A 24932-nucleotide genomic window follows, 5' to 3' on the forward strand; every position below is an offset into this window, starting at 1 on the left:
TGCTGTTTCCCCCACGTTAGTTATACATGGCTCAAACCCGTTAACCTCATAAAGTATGAAACCGGATGAAGCCATGCAAACTACCGGTACAAATAGGGAAAACCCCAGATATGTGCCAGAACAAACATAGAAAGTGGATAGAATAACGGGTGTGTCAGTAGCATGGATTCTCTGAAGGGTATGCAGTCGTAACATGAACTGCTTGCCAGAAATTCCCACCGTAAGTCTCAAATGAAATGCCACTACATTGCCAGATAGACACAGGTTTATGTAAAACACAGTGAAGATAAAGGGGCAAGCAGCTGTACACTCTGCGACAATCTGTATAGTGGAAAGGTATGGTATGGATATAGATATATGTGTATACACATAATCCACAGACGTAAACCAAAGCAAGTTATGAAATGAGGATTGTACATGTATATATGTATACACAACAGACTTATGTCCCGTAGATATGACATATGTACATAAATAGGCGACGTTATATCTAATATGGGTAGACAAACAGACATGCAGGAAAGGTGAATAAACCACAGCATTCAAAAACATTGACCAGAAAGTGACAGTCCAGCAAGTTCTACACTTTAAACATGCAGATAGGTGTCCATTGCAGGACTCCATAAATTGAAATACGTAGTGTCAACCGACATTGACGCAAAAGAAGTGACCGCAGCAAATACGAAATAGCTGTACATGCAACAGTATCAGGTGCAAGGGTGATGACACGTGTCGATAGAATGTATGACGTACGAACTGATATCCGGAGAGTGGGGAGTGCATATAAGTGTCTCCACACTTCAGTAACGCACACATTAAACATGTGTAATGGGTACTGTAGAGGGTTGTCAGGTATGGGAATCATGGGTATGCAGAAATGGGCCTAGGAGTTGTTTGGCAGGGATTTCGTAGGCCCACCCTGTGGGAGTGATGTGGGTATAGCACACGCCTATATTCTCAATAATGGGGCAAACCATCCACTGGATATTGTGGAAACCATTTTGGCAATATGTAGGGCCCTATATCAGTGTCATGTAGGCGATTATCATGGATGGACATGCGTACGACCAAGATGGTACCCATAACTGGCAAACTGTCAGAATAACACAGCTGCACTAAGGCATAGTACATGAAATACAAATAGGGACTATATTAGATATACCCCAGACAAAGTCAGAACATTGTGAGAATACTGGCGTACCCATGAATACGGATGTTATGAGTGTTACTAATCATGTAATGGAAATGTCAGTCACTATTATCTACCGCACAGTCCGTAATGCCTTGCCAGCAATTTACCAGAAAGGCACATCACTATGACAAATGTAACAAGGTCAAACGTCAGGGCGTTTGCCCATAATGTGTACAGGTTAGGGGTATGAGGGTAACCTGTCCAAAATACATGTACAGAACTAGTGATACTAGGTGGACAGGTGAGAAGAAAGACATCAGGACAAATGAGAAAACATGTACAAGTCACACGCATGTACACCGACAAATGTGAAAGACAACGTATGCCCTGTGAATGTCAATGTGGAAGGTTAATAGACACAAACGTAATGTGTCCCTCAGGGTGTCATGCAGTGTCACTGTAACAATGTCCAGTACCCCAGACGCGTATGTGAGCTCTGCCACTGACGGAAAGCGCAAATACCGGCGCACACATACGGTACATGATAGACCAATTAGTGTGGATAAGCAGCTGTTGGCCTGTGTGAGGAATACAACTGTCTGGGTGGGTGTGTCCTGCAATATAAATGTAATGGCATGTGGCCTGTGATGCCGCCATACAGTGTGTGTATTGGTGTCAGAAAGTTGATATTTTGTTACAGACACATACTCCGCAACTGTACAGATTTATGAATGTGCAGAGTTCTGCCTCATATGTTTGGTGTGTTCCATGTAACAGTAACATTCTGGCACTTCCATGATAACTGAAGACATGAAATAATGACAAACATGTGCGTAAGACACCAAATCCAACAGAAAAGCCATACTAATGCAAAACCTATTATTGTGTCAACTATTTACGTTTGTAAGAGCAACATGTCAATACTGCCCCTATGTGTCCCACTATCAGATAAGGCCTTGTCCAGCAACTTGCTCTAGGAGGTGGAGTGGTATGAACAGAAACAGATACATGTGTGAGGAAACAGCAATATCGACTGCAAGATAACGCAGAAGGTATGAAATGCGCTGCAGTAGGACGTGCAGTACTGTCCGCAGGTATGTGCTGACATGTCAAATGACACATCAGTCTACATGAAGAACCTTTAGGGCTGTCACCTTTACAAATGATGATATTGGGACATACCCACAGCCATGCATACAGCACAAATAGACATACACATCAAAACTAGGCCATGATACATGAAGCCTCCAGTGTGTACGAGTACAGTGAGAGTACAGCAAGGATAGATGTCTGCCAAGATATACAGCAAACCCCTGTAAGGGCGTGTAACACCACCTGTAACACGGACATTGCATGGACAATGTTGGGAGTTGCAATATACCCCATTGGTATGTGAAAGCTATGCAAATATGCAATACATGAAACAGTCAGCTGTCCATGCAAGAGCATGGTTATGGGCAGAAAATAAATTATATATATATATATAGAGAGAGAGAGAGAGATACAGACATACACACACACACATGTGGCAGGGCTGGTAATCGAACCTACACATGACTACCCTATCACACTACAGCATGACGAATTTACAGAACATGCTACCGAGACTACTAAATACAGCAGACACACAGGCATTCTACTAGGTGCGTGTCAACATCCGCAAAGACAAAGACGGCAGCAGGATACATCTGTGCTGCGAAGCATCTAAAAGCATAACCTGAGTCCCCAGGCGGACGGGAGCATGCACACACACACACACACACACACACATCTGGCAGGCCTGGGAATCAAACCTACACCTAAATACCCTATCACACTACAGCATGACGCATTTACAGAACGCGCTACCGAGACTACTGAACACAGCACTCCCAGAGGCATACTTCTAGGTGGGTGACATCATCCGCAAAGTCAAAGACGCCAATAGGGAATGTATGTGTTGTGAGGCATCTAACAGCAGGAATGTGTCCCCAGGCAGCTGGAAACACACGCACACACACACACACACACACACACACACACACACACACACACACACACACACACACACACACTTGGAAGGCCCGGGAGTTGAACACACACCTACCTACTCTAACACACTACAGCATTATGCATTTACAGAACGCGCTACCGAGATTACTGAACACAGCACTCTCAGAGGCATACTTCTAGGTGGGTGACATCATCTGCAAAGGCAAAGACGCTGATAGGGAATGTATGTGTTGTGAGGCATCTAAAAGCATTACTGTGTCCCCAGGCAGCTGGGAACACATGCACACACACACACACACACACACACACACACACACACACACACACACACACACACACACACACACACACACACTCTTGGAAGGGCCGGGAGTTGAACACACACCTACCTACTCTAACACACTACAGCATTACGCATTTACAGAACACGCTACCGAGATTACTAAACACAGCACTCTCAGAGGCATACTTCTAGGTGGATGACATCATTCGCAAAGGCAAAGACGCCGATAGGGAATGTATGTGTTGTGAGGCATCTAAAAGCATTACTGTGTCCCCAGGCAGCTGGAAACACACGCACACACACACACACACACACACACACACACACACACACACACACACACACACCTGGAAGGGCCGGGAGTTGAACACACACCTACCTACTCTAACACACTACAGCATTACGCATTTACAGAACATGCTACCGAGATTACTGAACACAGCACTCTCAGAGGCATACTTCTAGGTGGGTGACATCATCCGCAAAGGCAAAGACGTCGATAGGGAATGTATGTGTTGTGAGGCATCTAAAAGCATTACTGTGTCCCCAGGCAGCTGGAAACACACACACACACACACACACACACACACACACACACACACACACACACCTGGAAGGGCTGGGAGTTGAACATACACCTACCTACTCTAACACACCACAGCATTACGCATTTACAGAACGCACTACCGGGATTACTGAACACAGCACTCCCAGAGGCATACTTCTAGGTGGGTGACATCATCCGCAAAGGCAAAGATGCTGATAGGGATGTTTAGAGAGAGAGCGGTCTGAAAGCATATTACCATCCCAAGGTAGACGTACACAAACACGCCAGTGCTGTCAACGGGCCAACTAAATATCTACAGAGCACAACAACACTGAATAGATACGGGATGCACCACAGACAGTACACCCTTCGAGAGAGCAACAAGTGTGTTCAATGTAGGCAGCCATCGTGACATTGAAATTGGACATCTGGTGCCTGGATGACCACCATGGCTATACAGGATGTCAATGGCCATGCCCACACGCTTAGTATCACATGTCTGTTTGGAATGTACTGTGTGTCCATCTACACAATGGCATACTGGGCATGCTCACACACTTAGCTGTTGCAAAGGGCCATCTTGCATGCACACGGAGTCTAATCACGGAGGGGCGCAGTGTGGAATGTACTGTGTGTCCATCTACACAACGGCGTACTGGGCATGCTCACACATGTAGCTGTTGCAAAGGGCCATCTTGCATGCACATGGAGTCTAATCATGGAGGGGCGCAGTGTGGAATGTACTGTGTGTCCATCTACACAACGGCGTACTGGGCATGCTCACACACTTAGCAGTTGCAAAGGGCAATCTTGCATACAGATGGAGTGTACACACAGAAGGGCACAGTAAGGTATAACTGCCCTCACGCACAGGGCGGTCACACATGCAGGGACCTGTACACACACAGCTGCCATCACAGCTGTCACAGGTGCAGGTCACACACATACACACTGCAGTGTACACTGTAGCTGTCAAGTCAGCACCATGTCGTTGGTGCAGCACTACACAGCCTTACGGTCCCACAACACCATGTGACACATGACCACTGGGCTGTACAGTGGTGTACACCAGCTGTGCAGAGTACACACGTACCAACAGGGATCCAACAGGTGTTATGCATTGCAATGATACCAGTATACATGAACAGGTCGGCTCAAGGCATACCATGGCCCTTACACAGCTGTGACACCTGACTGTTGCTGTACACCAATGAACACAGATCTGGGTATGTCATACATGTGATTGTGTGGATGTGTGCATGGACTGCACACACAACACATACACACATGGCCTTTGATGTACCTCGTGCATAACACTGGCCTAATCAATGCTACACATGCGAACTGAAGGTGGGCCCATGTCTGTTGAATGCTCACACTACAGGGGGTAGCAGTGTTAACCGGGACACATACCCTTATACTGGTCACCTGTGACACCCATGATATCATACCGCAGTCCATGTGTTATGTATGTCAACACACATGTCCAACAATAGCAATGCATACAAACATGGCAACAGGAGACACATGTGACATCTGTACTGTGCATGCAGCAAACATGCATGTGCAGTGGCCGATGTCCGTAACATAGTTGCACCTACCTACGACATGCAGACGCAATGCAGACCCATCATTGATATCTGTATACGGTGACATACAAACAGCACGTATGGAGGGATGTGTGTACATAACATGGTGAACCACCTGTCTAGATGTATGTGTGCAGGGGGTGGCTCACAGTTGTGTCACACACCATCCTATCATGCCATGTGCTAACTGTACGCTATGTCGCTGTTACGTGACAGTGCTGACATAATGCATACACAGCGGTCAGGTGTTAACAACTGTATGTCATGTGGCACCTGTAACACCTACAACCTCCCGTGTGTATATAGCAGCACATTTGCCAGATATAGCGTTGGTACACATAATGCAATAAATACCATATGTATCATTCCCAGCACTGCCATGTGTGTCCGAATGTGTGACCAGGGATGCCACATATCGTGGGGAATATGTCCCTGTTGCTACACATCCCTGTACACCATTGTAGAGAACTGTACATATGTCAGTGTGGGAAGCATGACGTTCGCCGGTGATGTGCATCACACACATCGGCTGTCCGTATACACATGTGTGGTCACCACAGTGTGTGTGTGTCTGTATGTATGTCTGGTGCTTGGTGTGAGTGTGTATGCTAATATACAGTGGGAAATTATCACTGGCCCCACGTGTTGACTAACCCGTAATGGTGATGCATTGCACAACCCTGTTGATGCCATAGGTCCCAGCCATACTGGCTACCTGTGCATGTCCCTTCTCTGTGACACTTCGTGTGGGTGCATAGTACTGTGAGGGTGATGACCACACAGGCAAGGGTCCCCAGCTGCACACTATGGGGTGTGTGTTATAGTGGTGTACACCCCGTGACTGTGGCCATGTTCACGTACTGTTATGGGTCCTACTGCTGCACAGTGTCGCCTCCAGCTACCAAGTGACACCTCACATCATCATTGGCCAGGCCGGTGTGTACAACCCCTGCACCATGTCACCATACCTGTAATGTGTCCTGCTATGTATGTCACGTCTCTGTCCAGTGTAGCCTGTGGCACCGCCCACATGCATCAGGTGCAGTATATGTGCGGACATCTGTGTCATGTTTGTGTGTCCAACAGTCAGGATGAGGGTACATGTAGCATGCTGATATTGCCAGACGTGCCTGTGTGTACTCCACAGTTACACGTGGGACTGCAAACACTGCTACCTGTAGGCACATGCAAGTACACCATAGGAGGGAACCAGGGTATCACAACCAACATGGTGCTACAGATGTAACAAGACACATACCATGAACACATCACAATGCATGCTGCACCTGCACTACATGGTGTGACTGGTGCATGTCGACAGTACACAACCTATGTCACATACACAACTCAGTATTCACACACAACCACTGCAACATACACATCCCTCACTATGCATACACAGGTATTACACACACCTCTCACTATGCTGTTCACCCTGTGCATCAGAATATTTGTGCATAACCCTGCATCGATGGTGTGGATGACAGGGATGCGGCACAGGCTTCATCATATGCACAGGGTGATATGTTTGCCAGGGGCATAGGCTGCACCAATGGATAACATCATGTGTGTGTGTAAGGGCCGGTGAGTTGACTGGACATATCTGTGCAGTATCCATGTGGATGTTGTGGAGCCCTACAGTTGTGTTTGCTGTGTGCGTGTATGTGTGTACACAGTTCTGCCATTTGTGATGCCTACACGGGGTATAATTGACAGCCCCAGAATGTACAGTGCAGGTTGTACAGCTCACTGTGTCCGTCCATGGCCACGTGACCTGTGCCTGCCTGGGGTTGCACGGGCACTACCAGGTGCAGGTACAGAGTGGCTACTATCCGACGACACATGTCCGCTGGAAACGTGTCCTCGCTGAGACCGTCTAGGGCCACGTCCACGTGGCCTGCTGTGTCCTGGTGTTGACAGCGCAGCAGCACATCGACCTACACTAGGTGGTGTTGCTGGCCTACGTCCACGTGGCCTATGCCTCACTCCTACCAGGTGTTCCAGCACAGACAGCTCCCGCTCGCGGATTGCCATGCCTCGGTCAAGGATTCTGACCATTTCACCCAGTCGCCTATCCAGAACATTAGCAATCTGCTGTTGAGCATTTGCCAATGCCTGGATGTTGTCATTTAGGGTATGGATAGCAGCCCTCTGCAGCCTCTGCCCTTCTCTGTTCTGCCATTCAGCATGTGCCTGTGCCGCCATTACAGTCTGGAACATGCGTCTGGTGATACCAGCTGCTGCGCTCTGTCCTGCAGGTGCATGTCTGCCAGAGGTCCTCCTACGAGCAGCACCGGCCACATGCCTGTGTGGCACATCTGCAGTCATTACACTGACACCATGGTGTGTAGACACACCTTCTGTAGCCACCACACGTTCCTGTTCCATGCCAACAGATGCTGACTGTCCTTCCTCTATGGCCACCGGTGATGCGGTATGCGTTGGCAGCAGAACTGTGTGCGGGGAAGAGGGGGACATAGCTGGGATGGTAACCATTGGCACAGATTCAGCCCCTGACAACACTGCCTGTACCTCATGCATATGTTCATCACCGCTAGTATCTGTGGGGACACTAACATCAGATGGACCGCAGGAGGGTAACGCACCTACATCACCTGTGAATGCAAAGAAATACTGTAAAGTACAATAGACACAGACACACACATACACACAAACACACACAGACACACACACAGACACACACAGACACACAGACACACACACACACACAGACACACACACACACACACACACACACACACACACACACACACACACACACACACACGCACACACAGACACACCATGCGTGTGATTTGTCAGATGGCATGCAGCATGCCTGCAATAGAGCAGAGGGCATGCAGCTCAGACATTAATAGCGTTAGTAAGCATACCTCCCTGGGGTGCACACTACAGCAAGCAGGTGTCATATCAGTAGCCATGCAGTTCACACAATCATGGTAGTATGCATGCATCTCCGTGATACACCATGTGGGCCAAAACAGGATAACAGTACACATGTCTGATGTGACCTTGACAAGTAATTTGCTGACATGTGCATTAACATGCATACATGTTTGACACAATGGTGTCCTGACACATGTACAGCATCATAATGGGCTTCACATTGCAGTGTTGTGTGTATGCCCTACAGATAGAATGCATGTTTAGCAAATGTGCATGAGCACGGGAGGGTAGTGTGAGCCATCTACATTGCTATACAGTGTGAAGTACAGACACTGCGCCATTGCATGGCAACATGAGGCATGTATGCTGCTGTAGAATGCATAATATGTACACATTGCATAGCCATAACTGCAACACAGTCGTGATGTTCGACAGATCGTATATGGTAGACTTCATTGACACCTCCAGTAGCTGTGCACAGGCTTTTAGGTTGTCCACTGTACCACATCAACTATATAATCAGTCAACTGAGGCTATAATTGGACCATGTGTGGACAATGTGCAACAGGGTGTATACACATCCCATGTACTGTGTGGCTATATGTCTCTGGCCATCCCCCATGGCCATGTGTGCACATGTGGTGTCCAATTGTGTGTGATGGGCATCTTCTCCACATGTCTGTGTGGTCCCATATGACATACATCCATACATGTCAGATATGTCACATTCCACAGGTCTATGCAGACAACGGGTTGTATGTTTGGTATGTGGGGTATAGGTCATGTGATAGTGTGACAATATTGCAGACAGAACACTACATGCCTGGGACATGTCAGGTGGCACATCACAATGTGTGCACCTGATGCAGGGGCATAAGACACAATGGTGACACTTGTGGGCTGCCCATATCACAGCTCACTGTGTGGTACTGTGTGCGTACCACACATGTTGTTCCAATGCATACTACATATGCCTCCATTGTAGAACACCTCCACCGTTGTATGCACAGCTGACCACACATGTCGCAATGACAAGTACTGTGGTTTCAAGTCAGTGTATCATTACGTTTGCATATATTGCACATGGGTGGCGTGTGTGAATGCATGGTGGTGCGACCTGCATATCGTGACTGGAACAAACATCAGGTGTGCAAGTGTTAACTGGCCACATGGCAAATAGATCTACACTGTAACATGCCTGATACTGATGACTGTCTCACCTGCAATGGACCCATGTCTGTGCGGCACGCCAGAGGTACCTGTATAGGCGTGACACACCAGTATGAACATTATCCATGACTGTATGACAGCCACAGGTTGCACTGTGCATGTGCGCACATTCACCTGTGTAATAGCATATAGTATGCACATGTGTGCATACACAACGTAGCATATTGTACTATGCAGCATGTGTGTCCACATACCTGGCATATGTTGTTACTTTACATTATGTACAGTGACACATGCAACTACATGGGATATAATAGCCATATGTGCATTACTGACTTACCAGGCAACTCCAGGCTCATTGGTTGGGAGACACCCACCTCCACGATGGCAGCTAGTATTTCTGGATGCTGTTCCCTGGGTGTCCCCAGACTGGCCAGTAGCTCCTCGGTGTGTGTGAGTGGGGGCTGGGTTGGTGGCCCACCACCTGTTCCACCTTGTTCCCTGGCGATTGCAGTGGCACGCTGTTTTGCATGTTGTATCAGGTCCGTGCAGTGCCTGCGCACCTGCTGGTAGGTGCGGTTATGGCCACCCACATTGTTCACCCTCCTGCGTAGATCCTGCCACAGGTCATCCCGCTGTTGGGCATGCTGTGGCACATGGCTGAACAACAAGTCATAGTTGTCATGGAGCTGTGGGATGAGGACATCATCCTCCTGGCGGGTGTATGCTGGGAGGTGTGTACGGGGCATTATCTGTAAAACATAATGATGGTGACAGGTCACAGTTTCAGAGATGTACAGAGATACTGCTGCACATACATTTCTATGACATCTACTGCATCTGCACAGTTATCTTTGCAAAGCACCATGACACTGACACGACTGACGTGTTTGTGTCACACATGTCACACCCATTATGCATTGGATATCATCACCATATACGTGTGTCACCTCATTACAGTGTTCATACTCCATGTAAATGCTGTCTTGCTGTGGGCATGTCTACTTGCCTGCACTTGTGTTCTTACCTATCTGCACATGCCTCGATGTGTCCACGGTACTACTGTTGACCTGGATGCTGTGTATATGTCACATATCAACACAGACACAGCCGGAATGGACTTGAGCAGTGACAATGTACACATATGCATGGACACCTGTACATGCATGTGTTTTGCCATATACATCTACACAGCACTGTACAACTGTTCAACATCCTGACACGGATTGCGTGTATTACACATGTGATAGACATGGGACAATGGATAGTCAGACGACTTTCGCAGGGATGGTCATCAACCATAGCATGTGCGGGCATGGTTTCCACGCTGTTACAGACGGCCATTGTGCCACCGCAAGCTGCATCAGTGCCACATTACTGATCCAGTCAGTTGATAGTACATCTACCATGCGGCCATCACACCATGTATGACTGGGATGACATCTGCAGCTTTGATGGACAGGGTTGCATGGTATGGCAGGAGTATGTCACATATATGGCACAGGGATCTGTCCAGCCTGTGGTGATCCTAGTTTTAGGATGGTGGCTGTCCATGACATATGTCATATAGATCAGGATATGAACATGTAGCATGTCCATCATCATGGTGTAGCAAATGTCCTTCTGCAAGGTAGACGGCATGCTGCATAGTGGAGGTGTGGATTGTGAAGGCTGTTATCGCACATCCATGCATAGCCATTACCCCTTACAGGTGGTATGTGATCCAATATTGGTCACCACAGTGCTGTATATGCTTGGCCAGTGATCTCCGTGCTCATGGATGGCACCCTGACATGACATGGGTACCTCAGATGACTACCTAAGGGGCCTGGAGACGTCACCATGTCGGGGGTGCACTGCACAGCACCATCCCTTACACAGTGTCCATAATGTTGACCACAGCCTAGGTAGCTGTTTATGGGTACAGGGATGTTCACCTAGCGGTGACACTGCTGGTATCATCCATCAGACTGTGCACATATGTGACACACCTCACACACACAGCCCATTCTGTATGTTGTTCACAGCACTGACACAGCTAAACTGATAGGTCATGGCCATTCACAGCCTTACATACACAGATGCCTAACATATGTCTGTGTGGTATGGGCTACAATGAGGGAGGGGTACAACACATTAACCCTGTTCTACTGTATCTGGCACAGATGTGCTGTGCACATGTCACTCTTGCACCTTTTGTAGTTGTGGGTCTGTCAACAGGCCACTGGTGGAACACACCTGTGACATGCAAAGGTATTTGTAATCAAATATCCGTACTATCTTATACATCTGTACTGCTAACATCTACAGTGCTAATGGTTCATGGACATGCACACCATACTCAGCAGGGTTATAGTGCAGTGCCACCCTAAATGACTGTCATCACCTCTTGTGGGTTGATATTATCCAACACCCTATCTGTATTGTATGGTCATGCTAGGCACTTGTTCAGAACATGTGAGCATGTCATGAGCTACTGATTACTATAGCGCCCATTCTACACAATTTCCCACAGGTACACTGGCTGTCCTACACGTCCCAGCTTGCTTAAGGTACGACAGCTGTTGTACACACGTAACGCACATATCCTGTGGGACATGGTTGTATATGCAGGCATGTCCAACTGTCACATACCAGTGCTACTGCCTGTCTATATGAGGGATATGTCGTACATGTGGCAATAGAGCAATTGTCTCATGTACACATTCAATGCTCACTTTCCAACATACGGCACTACAGCCTGTGGGGGATGCACGTCTGCAGCCATGCTGGGCCCATAGCTCTCAAGTGTACCTCATTACGGGGAACGTACCTCATTTGGGGTTCTAAAAGGTGCATGTTCCTCAAGGTTCCACATTGGAAGGGTCTGTCACACATTCATTGTTGTATATAGTTTACCTGCTAGCCATGGCTAGATAGATGAGAATCATATTAATTCATTGGAATATCTGTTTTATACGTAAGACCAGCCTATTTTAGCCATCATATGCCCTTCCTAGTTGACGCTGTTAGTAAGCCAGTTGCAAGTGTTCCACGTTTCGCCCATTTGCCACACTGTATGAGGGCTTATGTTCCTCATTTTGGGGACAGGAGGCTGACAGCTATGGCTGGGGGTAATGCTGTCGCCAACCCTGACTGCACCTGACAGTCATTTGGGGATGTGTAACATTCGCAACACACCCCACCCATCACATAGTCTCACATAATCTACACCACTGGCCATACCTACGAGGACAACCTGTGCAGTACGTCTCCATACTCACTGTCGACACCAGAGGTAGCCCCCATCATGGAAGACAACATCACCAGCTTATAGTCCACAGACTCATGTGTGCCCACCACATACAGCCAATAGTGTGTTATAAGATTCACAAAACACCAGTCATAGCTGACTCTGTAGGGTGTCACACTGCAGTTCCACACAGCAGGCTACACAAGGCGTTAGTCGCTTACATCTTGCTGTCGGGTAACTGCTTCTGCAACATAACCTATGCACCCATACCACACCTCACCAGGTATGATATGTCTGTCATTCGCCATGTTAGTGTGACTGCCCTGTGATGCCGCTTCACAGACTACGTGTGCAGGGACATGCAATAGCTCACCAGTCTTATAGCCCTGAGGGTGTGGGCCTAGCCTAGGTTTTGCATTCGTCCGGACACGAACACCACTGTACAGTGACCGACTGTGTCACTGCAACAGTTGCCTATGCTCCTATTGTCATTCCACAGGCATGTGGTATCTGTCTGCTATGACTGTCCTGGTCAAACACAATGCTGTGGCACAGATGACTTGCAACTGTCAGCCCTGGGAGTACAGCTCACATGCTAGGCTCTTGCTGCTTCTATACTGCCTGTCCTGCACAGTTTCCGATAACTGTCACCAGCAGGGCGGTAACTGGCATGCGCGACACGGGGTCATGAGACACATTGCCTGCATCTTCCCCTGTGACGCATGCAGGCAAGGCACACCTTATAATGCACCACTCCAACATCTCTGCAGTGACTGGGACCTGCCTGTAGGCTCTGCAGAGCACACCTGCAATGACAGGTTATAGATGGACCATACCTTCCAGGCACACACCTGGACCGGCACACCCACAGCCGAGGGGTTCCCATATCCCACTATGTTTTGCACACATCCTGACAAGTTGCTTAGCACAATGCATCAGAGGTGCTCCACGTGCAACTAACTGTGTCCGGGACCGCTATACACATTGTAACAAGCGACAGAGTCAACATCATACTCCACGGGTAACATACCTTCTATGGTGGTATAGTAGACAGTGGGCCTCAGCTACTACTGATGTGTGACTGACACTACCCCACACTTCACTGGGATAGCCACTCATGTACCGACACATACATGAGTCATACCCTCCACTCTGCTGGATCAACACATACACACCACCTCCAAGACCTACATTACCCTTGGCATGAACACTACCACCATGTGACTGGTTTTACACACCTGGGGTTATCCCATCATTAGTGGATTCTGAACATATGCTAATCTACCGTGTTAGCCACATCCCGGAAACACACCCATCACAGCATACACAGTACATGTGTACTACTACACCTACTACAGACGTCTGCTGACAGCGGTTGTTAACATCATGACACCCGTGCAGATGGACAATGCACAAACAAATGCTGACACATGCCCCAGTGCACTTAATTAGCATGTACACAACTGCATGGATCATGTATTCCACACAGAGCCATGATGGTACACACCAGATAACAGACGCCATTCTGGTGGTCATGTTTCACGGACATATGATGTACAACAACAGGTGCAGGCTGTTGCACAGTGGTGTACATTCCCATGTGTGGGGTGGCTCACTGGTCAGCCGTAGTGGGGCCACAGGGTCCCTCATCACATACTCCAAGACTAGCTACGTAAACATGACTACCACACATTCCGGGGTGTACCACCAGGCATTATGGTGGTATGTCAGTATTCGATGGCAACACCCACATCTGCTGTCACATACAACAGTCACTCAGGAACATTGCAGACCCAGGTATTGTTGGCAACATGCTGGAGGATGGATTCAATGCTGACAGTACACCCTCTCACTCACTACAGGGCCGCAATCCATACATGAACATTGTGGTGTCCCTGTGGTCACACCTACACAGTACTGATCTACACTCAATGTGTCCTGGGACACTGGCCCCATGTCACCTTCCAACGTCCCAGGCTGTGATGTCTACCAACCTCCGAATTACATGTCTCACCACTAGGCAACCATATTCAGTAATAGCCTTGTTTCAGACATTGTAGACCCTGAATGGCATACAGCAGCATTTATCACACTACACACAGGTGGCACCGCATTGCACGAGTGGGACTATAGTCCTACACACCTGACTGGACTGTTTTGCGTGGCTATGGGGCACATCATCAAGGACGTCATTCTCAGAGACATTGTTGGTCTCCCGTCCTCTGCTGCCACCTGGGTTGGGCTTGTTAAGGCCAGAGCATGGCCCTACACATGGTGGACTCCTTTCATACAGTTACCAGGGCAGTTGCTGATGGTACGGGAGTCCACACATCCTACATTGTCCTCTCATTGCCTTTCAGCACCATTCCCCATTCTGGTATTGACAACATACACATCCACCTGCACATCATACCCTGTGTCTCAGGATGTTATGCTATGTAGCTCATGGACAGGACACACAGTGAGGCCAGCATACCATAGTACCTACTACATGTCAGGTACTTTGGCATACCACGGTCCTCAGTCATAGGGCCCCTCATGTTAAGTATATGCTTCCCTGTGGAACAGGCTGGCACAGGGGACTTTCCCTGCCTAGCTTTAGAACCCCTACATACCAAGCACCATGATTGCTCTACCAGCTGATACTGACTCCATATGGATGTCGCTGTGACAGATACATAATATGACTATCATGGCATCAAGTTGCATGACACAAGGTGCATGCACATCACCTTTGCATTACACCATTCACCCACTGACTATCACATGGATGGTGGTCCCCTACATACATATCACATTGTACATGTTTGCAGTACACACATATGTCACACCCACTCCTGTGGTTAACGTATTGCCACTGTGGCGTGGATATCCTCCTACATGGCCACACCTATCTGTACTGGGTGTGTAACTGGTACATAGGCACCCATTGTACCTCTGAACTCAAGACATCTACACACATTCAAGGGTACACCACCCCATTTAGGGTGTACCTTACATAACAGCTACAGCTTTACATGCCACAACATTAACACGCCATGACGTTTACTGAGCTCCGACAGTTTCAATATGCGGCTGCACTACGGACACCACATCTGTACACATTTGCATACTACATACTCAGGGGTGACCTCTGCAGATCAGACAGGCCCATGTCCACAACATTATTGATGGATATACTCCTCATACGCAACATAAGCAGAGGCCACTGTGAGCAACATGCTCATGGATATGTGCACACACGCCACAATGAGTGGGATGTGCTTCTGGGTTGCATTCCCAAACCGGACACTCAGCATGCTGTGGAACATAAGTCCTCTGTACATCACGCAGGGACACTCAGTAGCACTGTTCATGTGATACCTCCCTTGGTGGTTGGGAGACACATGTAGGCCTGGGATCACTGCAGTGGCTGTACTGTGCAGTGGTGCAGGTGACACCTGACTCTGCTCTTCACAGGGCACTACACTGGAGAGGTGCCACTAGTGTGAACACTGTAGTTGTGCTTACACATGGACTTGACAGACTGCATAGTACCCCACTATGCACCTGTGCAGCTATTACTTGTCCTTTGTGCATGGTTACTTGGTAGCCCTTCCATTTAGATTAGCTATCATGCTATTACTATGTCTCATACCTACAGGCCATATGTATCCTGTTATTGTACATACCAATAGACGATGCCTGTGGTATGCATGATATGCCTGTTATGCTGTGTTGAATATCTGTCATATCTATCTATAATACTATACATTACACATATTTCACATAGTATTCCATAATGCAAAGCATACTTGCTTAGCGGGACCACCTTACATATGTCATTAACGTTATTTGCCCATACACATGCGTGCTGTGACAGTAGATCAACATATACTATCCCCTGCTATGGCACGTCCTTGTTGGACATACCCTACCACTGATGGTGGGTTGTATGGCATTGTTCTGTTTAATGGCCTCATGTAGCATCCCTTCTGGTGTCTGTGCTATGTACCTTATGTCCCACTGCTGGACGCACAGATTCTACAAGCGTTAGTATGCTCAGCAAGAAATCACTACATAAATACCTTTCCCCACTTTATGCATTGCGGACACGTTTAATTAATGCAAACCAGGTTATACATACAGTAAAACTAATTAATACAGATCATGCTATACATAACCTTACATATCGGGCGTTCTACATACCTTGTCGTCGTTACGGCATTTTGTTTCTATCTCTCTCACAGTGTTTCAACTGTTTTTCAGTATGAGCATACGGTTTGAATGTCTGGCAAGTCATCCTTATATACGTCGATACCTGAAACATGTGGATTCTTCCTGCCAATTGGTGTTCCTGAGTGACTAATTACTTGCATATCAGCTGTGCAGCAACTCCATTCGCCAATTACGTGGCGACAGTGGGGTATAATTGGATTCTCCACTTGGGCGTTGCCTATTTGCCCTACCTTTGGGGAGACGGTCTGTATTGTGTTTTGTTATGAGTAACTGCAACTGCTATGCATGGAGACAAGCATAGTTTGGATTCATGTCCCCCGTGGATTATGTGTGACAGACAGAGTATTTGGTTCAACATGTGGTTGTACCTGTCATCCCAACGTCTGATAACGGAGTATTGCAATCAATACCTGTAACATGGCTGTTTGTTCCATTATACAACGCCTGCAATTTTGCATGTCGCCTTTAATTGTGTCTCTCACACGGTATGTTGAGGGTTCTGCAGATGTAATTGACTGACTGGATGTTTGTGCTGCTATTACAGTTTGTATTGCTTTAGTTTCTAGTGTGGGGGATGTCGGTGGTTGTACGTAACATATACGGTTTGTGGGCCTTGCATTTCTACATAATCCGTATATATGTGTGTGGGTCCGTCCCTGATTAGAGAGCTAACAGTTAGTAGACATATGTTATGGGATTGTATGTTGGGCCATTGTTAATTGGTCTCCATATCGTCTGCAGGTGAGCTTGCTACTTGTATACCTCCGTAATTGCAGCGATATATCAGGGGATATGTGTAGGTGACAGCTATCCCTTGTATTTCTGTCCCAGATATTTGCAGTCATTGTGGTTGTGTTGTTAAAAGAGCCTGTTTGCCATGGGTTGCCACCTTATCATATGGTCATTGTCGGACACTTGCGGGACACAAAGTGGTGTTTACAGGCCAACACGTAGCCACGGTCAGTACACAGGTAGCACATACTTTTATCCTCACTACATACCTATTGTTGTGTGACTTTGGATACTTATCATATTGCATGTAACATTTAAGTTTCTTACATACAGGCATAACTATTAAATACGACTGTTACATTATATATGGGACATATTTATGTCCTACCATCTTGGACATTTGCCCTTTGTACTGTTTTATGTCAGGACACACCTGCCCAGGGTGGGTATGTCCCTCCTACTGTGGTACAGGTAGTACCGTATGCCTATGGCTAGCTATACCCACACCTACCATACTGGTCTGCCTCTGACTTGGCACCAACATACACATGTTGTGGACACACACACACATTACAGTCACACAGAAATGCACACGGCACCCTCGACACACACTTACACAGACTACGGCACTCACAGACACAGTTGAACACAGTACCTACGTGGACCGCGACACTGTCAGCGGTGACTAACCGTCCCTTCATATCATCATACTATTACTCGCGGATGTACTGTTCTGGTACTGTGTTCTATCAGTCTTTCGGCCTCGTGGTTATGCATGTCGGTATGTTACACATTCCATGGTTGGCGGTATCCTATTTATTTGTACCTCCATGATGTTATGAATGTCGTTGGACTATCTATCATATTTGCAGATATCGCTGAATCCATCTATATCACCATAGATCCTTCTATTGCCCTTTCTATCTGTATTATATATATGCATATGTGTACATATATCTATATCTATATATATATTTATATATATATATATATATATATATATATATATATATATATATATGTATATATATCTATATATATATATATATATATATATATATATATATATATATATATATATCTGGCGGGAACGTGACAGGCACACAGCACCACCATATGCTGTAAGACTCATGTACTGTTCAGGTGTTGGCATTCCGTGTTGCACTGGCTGTTGTGTTTACAATGTTTGAGGGCTGCCTATGTAGGAGTCACACATTGGGCCACCTATACATTACAATTTACAGGTGGTCATGTTTGTGTGCCATCCATTTTACTGTGTGTGCAGGTGGAGAGGTGTCAGTCCGTAGGGGCCTACACGGTCAGAGTATGTGCTATACGTTCCCTCTTTGCCAAGGTGTAGGCATATTGGGCACGCCTCCATCTGCCTACTGGGGCTGGCACAGTGTGTTCATGGTCTGAATCCCTCTGTGCCTGTACTGGCCTTGGCAATTGCGGTGGGCTATGAGGGCCTTCACCATTTTGTCCCTGCTGCAGCTGCTTCCACAGGATCATATTATGTAGCATGGCACATACTATGACGATGTGGGCACACGTGCCTGGAGAGTACTGCAAGGCTCCACCAGATGTATCCAAGCACCGGAACCGTGATTTCAGCATCCTGAACACACGCTCTATGATGATTCTGGTTTGTGCGTGTGCCTCATTATGGCGTTCTTGCATGGGTGTGTGTGCATTTCTGATGGGAGTCATCATCCATGGCTCCAGTGCATAGCCAGCCTCCCCCACGAGATGGCCATGTGGGATGTCCCCCCTGACAAATACCTGATACAGCTGTGAGGCATGCCAGATATGGGAGTCATGGTAGCTTCCAGGGCTGCCAGCACACACATCCATGATAATGCCCTGGGCATTGCACACGACCTGGCAGTTGGAGTGGAATCCCTTGTGGTTTATGTAGCACATACCCTGCTCACCGGGTGGTGACTTGATTTGTATGTGCGTGCAGTCTATCGCACCCAGTACCTCCGGGTATTGTGCCACATGGTGGAAGTGACGCATATTGCTGGCCAACTCCTCCTGAATTCTGGGGAAGTATATCTGCTCATTAGCATGTGGTAACATGGCATCCAGGAACTGGTGTAGTACCCTGGATGCTGATGCCTGTGAGATACCCATTATATCTCCAGTTGGCCTTTGAAAGGTACCTGTGGCCAGTATTTGCAGGCTTACACATACCTTCATGTCCACTGGTATGGGTTCCCCTCTGTTGTTTCTGGTTCTCAGGTGTGGCCGACAGAGCTCCACTATTTGCTGTAAGATGTCCCTGTCCACCTTGTAACGCTCTACTATCTCCAGGTCATGTAGCCCCTGGTAAGTTACCCTTGGTCTGAACACTCTCCTTCTCCTCCGAGGCCTGCGGAGGTTGTCGGCATCATCCTCCACAACACCGTCAGTCTCTAACACATGCTGGTGAATCACAGCTAAGGCAGCTCCCAACATGTACATTTTAAAAGTTCCCCATGTGTTTACACCTATGGTGCAGTGTTTGAGAATACACAGGTGTGTGTTGGGTGTTTACACACTTTATACTATTGTGCTGTGAACACCGATGATGTCATAGGGTGTGTATGTACGTTCGTAGCTACAGGTTAAGTTATGTGTTTTACTGCCGGAACTACTATTGTGGTGCCTTTTGTGTTGAATTACATTTGCCTGCCATGGATTACCTCTTGACCTTCCCTTTACATTTCTGCGTGTTGCACCTACCATTTTCTGGCGTGCATCCTGCAGCCTACTTTCATTTGTGCTTTCCTGGACCTGGCGTATCTTGCATTATGTGTGCTACTGCCGGTCTGCTGTCGGTTTGCTTTGCTCTGCTGTGTCAGGTCTCCTATCTTTGCAATCCAATACCTCCCCTCCTTTCTTTGCATTCACATGCCTCCCCTATCCTGTTTTCCAGGTTTCTGCAAGCGTACTTGTCAGCTGCCGTCGATTGGCCTTCGTGTGTTGATTGGTGTTGATTGCTCATTAGTACTCCAATTACCCTACTTCCGCATTTCCTTTTCTTCCCCTGACCTTCCTGTTTCTGCTATTGTTTGTGGCACGTGCGTCCGATTACTGGGTTTCGGGCACCTTTTCATCCTCATACACATGCGCTTTTGGCCACCATGTGTGCTCTCAGCTAAACGATTCCTCCCCACCCCTATCCTGCAGCTTTGCTTAGCAACGGACAGGCCAGATTTGCAATGCTCCAATGTGCTTAGTGCTACAGTTGCACACCCCTCTGCTGATGTCATGTATCTCCTCTGAGCCACTCCTCGGTGTTATACCGCTGTGCCGTATGGTACAACCTTCCTCCGGCAGGACATTTGCGATTCAGTATTATCTGCCTCATTTGCATGGCATTGACTACTAATTCATAGTTACCGCGCCGAACACTATTGCAAGCCCTTAGCAACCCTTGCACCTTGGTTGTGGTGTTCCATGCCTACCATTGTGTGTTATGCTGTAAACCTGCTTTCTATTACGTTGCGATTTTATGACATTTTTATATTATTTCTTTATGTTACAGCTTCCGCACACATGCCCTGCGGTTCTGCTGTGCGTTACTGTGGACATGACATTAAATGTTGCTATTTACGTGTTATGCATCTTTTCTTATGCCATTGGTTGTGTATTTCGCCATTGGCATATGTTCACATTGTGATACCTGGGTCTGGCCCTCTTCCATAGCTCCGATGTTATGTTTGAGAAAATGTAAACCGTGTTTTTTGGTTTACATTTCCGTGGGCTTACGCTACACCTGCACCACGTCATGAATCGCTATATGCCTTCATTTGCATGGTGCAACACTGCACATGGGGTGATTTGCATACCTATGCCGGGGGCTGCGCAGATCTGGTGTACGCCGGTAGTGCACGTGGAATTTGATCGTACCTGAATCGCTCGGCAGCCATATTTGGCGTTATAACACCTACGCTATGCGTGCGCCTGGCGCAAGCTTCATGAATCCCGGGGCATATGTTTTAAAGTATACTAAAGATGATGAAGAAGTCATAAGTAGTAATATAAATGAATAGCAATGTCCTTAAAGTTAATGAAAAAGTTGAAAAATTGGTTCAAAATAGAGGATTTTTTTCTGAATGAAAAATAATTAAAAGAGAAAAGAAAAAAGAAGCAGAAATACAGGTAAAACATACTAGAGAGAGGATATAGGAGAAAATAAAACATAACATAAGGTATACTCTCAAATGAGATATTGATTTGCATGAACAATTAAATAAAAAGAAATAAAATTATATACAACCAGTTTGCAGTTAATTTTAGAGAGCTAGATTATATTAAGTAACGAATAGCAACATTTTAGAGGAAGTAAAAGGGATAAAACTAAAGTTGTTAAAAGAAGAGACAGGGAAAGAGAAGAAAATAATAGCAAAATGTTAAAGCTAATGTAAATATACAAAATACAGATGAAGGAAAATTATTTATGAGCATTGAAGAATGAAAGGAAGCCAGAGAAACTAGAGAAATAATGGCAGAAAGAATGCCTAATAGCAAGGCAAAACCAGCAATGGCAGCTGAACAGTCCAAAGCTGGTCATAATGGAAGATTAGAGGAAGACAGAACAGGGAAAGTGAAAGAAAAGACAAGAAGGGATGGTGGTATGAATTAAAGGCAAAGAGCAGGGACAGGCATACAAATAGAGGTGAAGCTGAAGAACTTATATCAGGCATGGAACTCTAATGTCTATATGTAGTGCAGCAAGATAATGATAAAAATGAAAGTAAAAGAGAAAAAGTAACAAAATGATGCTGAAATACTTGTTATCCAACTAGCTGTTATGGAGAGATTTAGAAATAAATAAAGTGAAAGACAGTCAAAGATTCTTCTTCTTTGGAAATGTGACAAACCCAGTTTTGGGTAAGACAGTCACTATATAAGTGTTCAACCATATATACACATCATCAGCCCCCTTTTTCCCATTTTCTACATGGGTCGGGGTATCATGTTAACTGTCACCATCTCTCTCGATTCAATGCTACACTCCTGCCTTCTTCGGCACTCATGCCTGACTATCACAGATCTTCTTTCACACCATCCATCCACCTATTTTCTGGATGCCCTCATTTCCTCATACCCTCTTCCTGTTTGTCCCAAATCTTCTTCAGCAGATTGTCTTCTACTTTTCTGCACGTGTTTGAACCACCACAATCTGTTGTCTTTGATTTCTTTCTGCAATTGGAGCTACTTGACTTCTGCTCTTATGTCCTCATTTCTTTGTCTGTCCCACAGGATACATCCTGCCACCCTTTGCAGACACTTTATTTCCATCACCTCTAGCTTCCTCATCTGCTCTGCCTTTGCTGCCCATTTTTCTGTAACATACACTAGTGTTGGTCACATCACTGTCTTGTATATCTTACTTTTCAGCTTCTTTGGCATTCTTCTGTCATAGACTACAACTGACACTCTATGCTAGTTGGCTGCAGACCTTCTGATTTTAGCTTTGACCTCTTCATTCAGACTTCCCTTCTCCTCAATCACCCCTCCCAGATACTTGAAGTTGTTAACCTGTTACACGATCTTCCCTTCTATCTCAATTCTCAGCTTCTTCTGATTTCCCCAGATGTTCATCGTGTTACCCTGCTGCAGTCATCACACTTGGGTTATCCTGCCATCAGGTGGTCCCACAGTCAGCCTGAGTTCCAAAGTTTTGGCCCGGCGTCGGTTGCTGTCGCTTCTTCCCTGACGTCAGAGCACCAGGGGTATATAAGAGGCATCTGACGCTATTTTCTTCAGTCTTTCTTGCCACGCGGTGCCCAAAGCAGAAGCAGTTCGCAACTGCCGGTCGGCCGACACCTGAGATTTTCGATTTGAATTTCAGTCCAAAGTCTTCAATAAAGCTATGTACCCCATTGGGGAACCTTTTCTTGCCTCAGTCCGATGTCAGAAAAAGTTAACAATTGCATTTCTTGTGGGAAGCAAATACCTCATAAGGACTTCCATTCCTATTGTATTCCTTGCCTAGGCCCAGACCACGATGTCACAGGTTGTCGGTTTTGTGCTAGGTTTAATAAACGAACTATCAAATGCCGTTTTGACTTGGCACGACATTACTTTGGAAGGAAATTTAATTATATCATGCTGTTGGAGCAGCCGACGACTGGCATGCATAAAAAATGCAAGGATAAGGACAGACAGCCTAGGAACAAGCCAGACTCCGAGGCCTCTGCTGGGCCTGTCGCCGGTTCTCCGGTTTTCAGTGAGGTGCCTACGCAGCCCCTGACGACTGCAGAACTGGAACCCCAGACAGCTGCGGATTCTCAAGCAGAGTCTACTAGGCTGACACAGCCATCTTCATTAGGCTCTTCTGACACCGTAGCAGAAGTAGACCCCGGTGCAGTGGAAACACCTTCGGTTGCAGAAGGTGTCTTCAGACCGACTACACTCACCATTAAATCTTATGCTAAGCTTAAAACTCCTTTAAAACCAAAAGTACATCAGTCTACAGTTCAAGGCCCCATGCCTAAGAAACAGATGCTTAAGATGGCTGAAGATTTGATTACCCTAATCAGGAGTTCCCATCCCCCTCCTGATAAAAGACCAAGACAAGAGGAGGATTATGCTTCCTCTGACCAGGTTTCAATTTCCTCAGATTCTTCTGAGGAACAGGATTACACTTTTCCACCTTATAAAGACTCTGATGCTGAAGACTCAATTCCCTCAGCATCACCCCCTGAAGACTACTCCTTTGGGGAAACTTTACATACCATGAAGGAACATTTCCACTGGGAAGGCCAGGACTACTCTGATTCTAAGAAAAGGCTCCAAGATTTCCTTTTACTACCCCAGCACAGACCTCTTGTTATCCCTCCAGTTTTGGATATTGTGGATGATGTTTACTTGGAGTCTAGTTTAAATCCAGACTCTCTATCTCCTGCTCCAGCCAAACCAGACAGATACTACAGAGTACCTGACTCACACAAATTCCTTTATAAAAGCCCTGTGGCTGACCCAGAAACAATTTCCCAGGGTCCTAAGGGAGCTAAAGCTTCTATGGCTAAAAATCCTGTGCCCTCTGAAAGGGATTCCAGAGCCCTAGATAGATGGGGAAAGAAAATATACACCTCAGCAACAATGGCTATGAGAGCATTAAATTGTCAGTTTCA

This window comes from Protopterus annectens, chromosome 10.part0 (assembly GCF_019279795.1).
Source record: "Protopterus annectens isolate FY-2018-M chromosome 10.part0, PAN1.0, whole genome shotgun sequence".
NCBI lineage: Eukaryota > Metazoa > Chordata > Ceratodontiformes > Protopteridae > Protopterus > Protopterus annectens.